At 45.9% G+C, this 6,969-nt stretch overlaps 1 pseudogene; it reads left to right on the forward strand.

Annotated features, from left to right (window-relative positions):
* Positions 1–5,340: 5,340 nt before the first annotated feature.
* On the forward strand, positions 5,341–5,439 carry LOC115029699 (U6 spliceosomal RNA; annotated as a pseudogene).
* Positions 5,440–6,969: the final 1,530 nt, after the last annotated feature.

Raw genomic sequence — 6,969 nt, forward strand, 5'->3', positions numbered from 1 at the left:
GATGGGGGAATCTCACAGGGCTCCATCCCTGGATGAGCTACAGTTAACTAGCCCTTAATTGGTTATCTACCAGTGGTCAGCATATACATACAAATAATGGATGTGTGTGTATTAAATAATTAAAGAAAAAGAGGCCATGAACTTGAGAGGAAGAGGGCATAAGAGGGACTGGAAGGGGACAGTTTTGTAATTATATTTTAATTAGAAATAAAATAAGTTAATAATAAGCCTTTTTCTTACATTCTTACATATGACATTTCAGTAGTATTGAGTTTAGATCTACTACACCATTTATCAATATCTGAGTGTTGACTCTTTTTTACTTGAGTCTATTTATCTTCATCTTAGCACATGTCTGTCTGTCTTTAATCCCAGAGAACACAGTTCGGGGAGAGAGCCATAAAATAACAAAAGAAAGTGGAGTGGAGGAAAATAGATGGCTTGAAAACTGGTAGAGACCTCTGTTTACAACTTTAACCATAGCCTGAGCAAGCCAGCAGGGCACCTTCTGGAAGTATTTATAGAAATGTCGGTGGAAGACGTGATGTTGGCCTAACGCAGTCAGAGAAAGAAGAATCTTCTAAAGCCTTCTGTGTAAAGCACGGATAGGGGTCTGGGAGGGAACACACACTTGCAAAGAGTGTCACCACGCTGTGTGGTAAATACAATTGCAGAAGTAAACACAGGTGACTGTGCCACAGAGGAGGAGCGGGGGAATTCAGAAGGGTGTTACGAGCTGGTGACAAAGCTGCGGGGCTGAGAACAAACAGCAGCCGTAGAAAGAACACAGAAGTATACACAAGCCGGAGGAAGCAACCACAACGGGCAACAGAGCGGGACACGGGAGTGTGACTGAGTGAGTGGGTAGCCATATGACCTCAAGTATCATTGACCAGTTCCCGTATTGGCTCCATCCTCACTGTAAACATCTGCTGCATGCTTGAATGCCTACCTGGATTTGGACCGTGACACTCTAGCAACGCTTGTTCTAGGGCAACAGTTCTCAACCTGGGGGGTCGCGACCCCCTTGTGAGTCAACCTTTTCACAGGTTACCCAAGACCATCGGAAAAACACTGAGATTTACATTAGGATTCATAACAGTAGCAAAATTCCAGCTGTGAAGTAGCAACGAAAATAATCTCATGGTTAGGGGGTGGGGGTGGGGATCACCACAGCAGGCAGAACTATGTTAAAGGGTTGCGGCATTAGGAAGGTTGAGAACTGCTGCTCTAGGGACTTTTAAACAGCAAAACATACCCGATCATACCCGCCCCCACCCCTAATCCCCCTAGCGAGGTAGCTGAGAGGAAAGGAAGGGCAGAAGAGCTACTTGGTGCCTCATTGGAGGGTGCTCAAAGTTCTCATACTAGACATTTTATGCATATGCACATGCATAAAATGTCTAGTATGAGAGCTGGGTGCTGAGTAGTGTCACTCGTGGGCTAGAAGAAGTGTGACTAGTATAGAGCGGGGAAGACACTACGCTCCCGGGACTGCACAGTCTGGGCTGCTTAGGAACACTCAGATAGGAGTGAGTTTATTTATTTATTATAAATAAGTACATTGTTGCTTGCTGTCTTCAGACACACCAGAATGAGTCAGATCTCATTACAGGTGGCTGTGCTGGGATTTGAACTCAGGACCTTCAGAAGAGCAGTCACTGCTCTTACCTGCTGAGCCATCTCTCCAGCCCCAGATAGGAGTATCTATATGGGCAGTCGGATCATGCTGGAACTCAGGAAGGAAGTGTGGCTTAGAAGATAGGCTATGAACTTGGGTAGCCATGAAGTGTGAGGCAGAACAATATAGGGAGGGAGACTCCAGCACAGGTGCTGAGTTTGCCCTGAGGACAGGAGGAAGGGATGAGCCGCAGTGCCCCAAACTGCCTGGCTAGCATTCGGTTGTCTTGGAACTACGATTATGGTTCGAGGGAGCCACACTCAGACGCAAAAGGCCCTTCATTTCACCTTGTGGGGTGAAAGAGAGACCAATGAGGTAGACTGTTGGAAAGATGAGACTCAGACTAGAACAAGGTGGGAAGATCACGGGCATACCGGACGCCAGCAAGCAAGGGGTGGGCACAGAACTCCCTTCTTAGCCGGTGCTGCCCTGTGCGGTGCAGGGTGAGTGGCCTCCAGGACCCAGGATGGGCACTTGTGCTTTTGAGTAACTTTCCACACTACCTCTTGCTTCTCTGCCTCTGGGGTCCTGGCCTTCACCTGCCCTTGCCTGAAGTTCTCCACCCTGCTGGAACCTTCTGTAAGGCATTGAAGCAGCCAGCAGTATGGGTGGGGCCACTCAGCAGGCCCCTCTCTGCGGGAGGGCGAGCCCACATGTAGACTCGTGACTCACTCTTGGCACAGGCCCACACAGTACTGGCATTTCCAGTCATTTCTGTTTCCTCTTCCTATATCTTCTGACCTTTCACCTAGCCCCAGAGAAATTGTACTGCTGTTTACTAGATTCTGAGAAAGTTAGGGTCCTTGCTGTTCAGGCCTTAGCGTCTCCTAGTTCTTGGGCCTATTCTGCACGGGTGGTACCGGTTTTTTTTTTTTTTTTTTTTTTTTTTTTTTTTTTGAAGACAGGGGTATCACCATAGGTTGGTTATAAAAGGGAAGAGAAAAAAGTGTGCTCTTAAACATTCAAGCTTAAGGGGAGAACTGAGTATTTTTCACAGTGGCAAAAAAAAAAAAAAAAAAAAAAAAGCTGTGAGGGTTAATTAGGAGCATAAACCCCCCGGGGCGAGAGAGCGCGCGGTCAGAATGCTGGTTCCTCTTCCGGGGTTGGGTTCCGTTCCCAGCACCTCGGAGGGTAGGTCTCAGCCACCTGCATTTCCAGTTCCAGGGGATCTGACACCCTCTGCTGGTCTCCAAGGGTACCCACACACATGTCTTATACACACACACACACACACACACACACACACACGCACGCACACACACATGTGCACACACACACACATGCACAAAATAATAATAAATCTTTAAATAAAAAAGAACATAGACATCCCTATAATTAGATAACAAAGAAAAACATGAAATTAGAAAAAAATTTTGCACTGTGATTACAATGATATAAATAAATGTATCTATCCATAGTTAAGTTTTGAATATCTAGAAAGCCAATATTGACTATGCTCAGATGGTAGCATATTATTTTATTTTTTCATTTTGTTAATTTTCCACAATGCGGTTATATTAGTCTTACAACAGAAGAATATATATATAATTGTATATATAATATATATACAATATACATTATATATAATATATATTATATATATAATATATAACTCATTGTGTGTATGTGTGTGTATGTATACACACACACACACACACACACACACACACACACACACACACACAAAGTTCAAATGTCAAAGCCTAGTTCAACTGGCCAGGTCTTTTCTAGGATTTCCAAGCTCAAGGCCAGCCCTGGCCTGCCTTTAGCCTACCTCCTAGTCCTTGTAACTCAGGGCTTATCAGTCTATCTGAAGGCTTAGGGCAGGGCCACTTCAGGAACTAGGCCCCTTCCCTTGGGTGGGGCAGGCAGGCCCCTGCTTGGGATGTTGGCTCTTAAAATCCAAGGAAACAATTAAATCCGAACTTTATGGCTTTTTACTCAATGAGAGAACAGGGAGGCTCTCAGACAGCACTGAAGGCCTGTTTCCCACAACATGCTCCTGAGTCCAGGGTAGGGATTCTGAGGGTGTGAGCATTTGTTTCTTGAGGTCACTCTGGAATCAGAGGCCACAAGGAAGCTATGCCATGGGGACTGGAAGTACATTAGAGTCAGAGGGGCCAGATGATCTAATTTAGGAGATTAGATAAAATAGTCCTGGTCTTACAACTTGGTCTATCTCCTTGTCTGAGCACTGAGAATACAGGGCCTCTGGAGGGCAAGTGCCCTCCCCCCCACCCCCTTGTACACAGGTAGGTAGGTAGTTTATAGTTTCTGGAATGACCATTTGCATGCATGGGTGAAGAAATACCTTTGCCTCAGGAATGACGGCAGAACAATCCTCAGAGACTAGGAACCATGGAGTCAGACGTGTGGATGCAAGGTTTCCTACACCTCAGATGGTCTGAGAACAAAATCCTGGACTATCCCAAACCCCAGCCCTCATCTATTATGTCATTTTCTCAGCTAGCCCTTCACAGAGGATGGGAGGAGATAGTAAATGTGAGCAACCGACTATACCCAGGCACAGGTCCTCGGTGATCCTGTCCACTCCTTCTCTTAGGAAAGGATCAAATGTTGTTTATTGGAGTTAAAACTCTTCAGGTCGAGTTGTGGCTAGCAGAAGGATAACAGCACTCAGTCTGAGCAGCCAGAACAGAGCCCCTTAAATCTCATCTGCTGACTTCATTCCCACTCCAACCCCTAGAGTGCTCCTAAGTCTTCAGAGAAAAGTCTATTTTCTCTAGCTGTGGAAAGAGCCAACATCTTGGGGGGGGGGGAGGGAGGGGCGGGGGCAAGAGTCAGGCAGGTGGGGCTGCAAAGATGGCTCAGTATGTATTTGCTTTGCAAGCATGAGGACCCAAGACCCCAGAAACTGCTGGGCGTACCCTTGTCATCCCAGCACTGGGGGTAAATGGAGATAGGTGGGTCTCTGGGCTTGCTGAGCAGTCAACCTAGCCTGGCCTATGCACCAACCTCAGGCCAGTGAGGGACCCTGTGTCAAAAGAAGTGGACAGAGCTTGAAAAGCAACAGCCAAAGTTGTCCTGTGACTTCCATATGCACAAACACATATGTACAGGTGTGCCAGCACATACATGTATACCCAAACACCATCCCCTACACACACACACACACACACACACACACACACAGGGGTGATGATCTAAATTAATTCTTTTTAAATATAGGCCTCCACAGGGTCCCTTTGTGACACTAGCAGCAAGTGTCACTAAATACACATGACAGGCAGGTTTCCTGTGCTTCCCTCACACAGTGTACACGGTTTGTTCCAAGCCCATGCCCTGGGTGCGTTACACACGGAGAAGCCCAGAAGGACAAGAACACTGTTTACTTAGCCAAGCTCACAGGATCAGTGAGTCTCGTCCGCCTTGCTTTCAGTCTCCAAGATCAACTGGGCTGCTCAGGGAAGGTCTTCCCTGGGAACCAAGCACTTCACCGTTTTGTCCCTTCCCCTGTGGAGGGAGCCACAGCGAGGGGCTTTCAGGAGATGGCCACGGTAGTGCCTATCATATCTGCTCACTTCTCATTGGCTCACACTTAGTTACATCATCACAGGTAGCCACAAAGGAGTCTGGGAAATATAATCCGCAGCTGAGTGGTCATAAGTCAAATCAAAACTTAGGAGAAGAAAACGGGTGCTGGCTTTGGCAGAGCACATACTAAAACTGGTACGATCCAGAGAAGCTTAGCATGGCCCTGCCCAAGGGTGAGGTATTTCATAGTTTTAAAAGTTTACAAACAAAAGAGTCCATAGCGGGAAGCAGTGGGTAGCTATTTACCATGTATCTCACGAGGATGTCTTTTGCTAGATTTCTTATTTCTAATGATTTCAGGAGTACAGGTTTGCTGTGTCATGTTTTCAAAGATCAGCTCTAGTGAACCTAAAATGTTATAGGAAATTTATCACTATAAAATTGGATATTTAGGCTGGGCGTGGTGGCGCACGCCTTTAATCTCAGCACTCAGGAGGCAGAGGCAGGTGGATTTCTGAGTTCGAGGCCAGCCTGGTCTACAGAGTGAGTTCCAGGACAGCCAGGGCTACACAGAGAAACCCTGTCTCAAAACACACACACAAAAAAACAAAAAAAACCAGATATTTAGGGGATATTTACTATGCCGAACTTTAGTCATTTTTAAATATTAATTAAAGAATAAATACAGCAGGCAAATCATATTTTTGTACAGAAATCAATAGATATCAATAAAATGCAATTGCCGTGGAGGTACATGCTTGTAAAATCCTGTCACTTAAAATCCTGCTGAAGCAGGAGGGCTGTTGGTTTGAGCTAGCCTGGGAAACAACAGATTTCAATCATCCTTGAGTACTGGAAAAGAGAGAGAGAGAGAGAGAGAGTGAGTTAAATGTCAAGGCTTAGAAGAACTTAGGTATTTGAACATTTTGACTTTTTTTTTTTTGGTTTTTCGAGACAGGGTTTCTCTGTGTAGCCCTGGCTGTCCTGGCACTCACTTTGTAGACCAGGCTGGCCTCGAACTCAGAAATCCGCCTGCCTCTGCCTCCCGAGTGCTGGGATTAAAGGCGTGCGCCACCACGCCCGGCTGAACATTTTGACTTTAACAGTTTAAATATTTATTAGAACAAGTAAATGTGATCAGTCTTCTGCAACAGCAAAGCCTTCCTTAGCTATTACAGTTCCCTCAGGGACATGCATAGGACCTGTGTTCATTTGCTGTGCACTGCTATCACAGACCACCTGAGGCTGGGTAGCTCATAAAAACAAATAAACAAACAAACAGATTTAACGTTTCATTCTGTTGAAGATTTGGAAGTCCAAGATAAAGGAGCCAGGAAGGTCAGTTGTCTGGGACAGTTTGGTCTCTGCTTCTGAAAACTGTGTCCTTGGGAGGGGAAGATGTGACATCCTTATAGGGTGGAAGGCAATAGGGTCTAGTAAAACGCAGTCTCAGTGGGAAGCCATTTAAAAAGAGCAGTGCAGGGTTGGGACTGTAGCTCTGCTGGCTGAGTGCTTGCCTAGCCTGCAGGAGGACCTGCATTCAACCCAACAATGTATAAGCCATGTGTGCTGGTGCCTGCAACTTCAGCACTTGAGAGGATGTTAAGGCTACATGAGACCCTGTCTCTCAAACAAGAACAAGAGCAAGAGCAAGAGCAAGAGCAAGAGCAAGAGCAAGAGCAAGAGCAAGAGCAAGAGCAAGAGCAAGAGCAAGAGCAACAGCAACAACAACAACAACAACAACAACAACAACAACAACAAAGACCAGAGGAAAATAAACCACTTAGTCCTAT

This window comes from Mus caroli, unplaced genomic scaffold (genome assembly GCF_978045245.1).
Source record: "Mus caroli unplaced genomic scaffold, Mus_caroli_1 scaffold_17, whole genome shotgun sequence".
Lineage (NCBI taxonomy): Eukaryota > Metazoa > Chordata > Mammalia > Rodentia > Muridae > Mus > Mus caroli.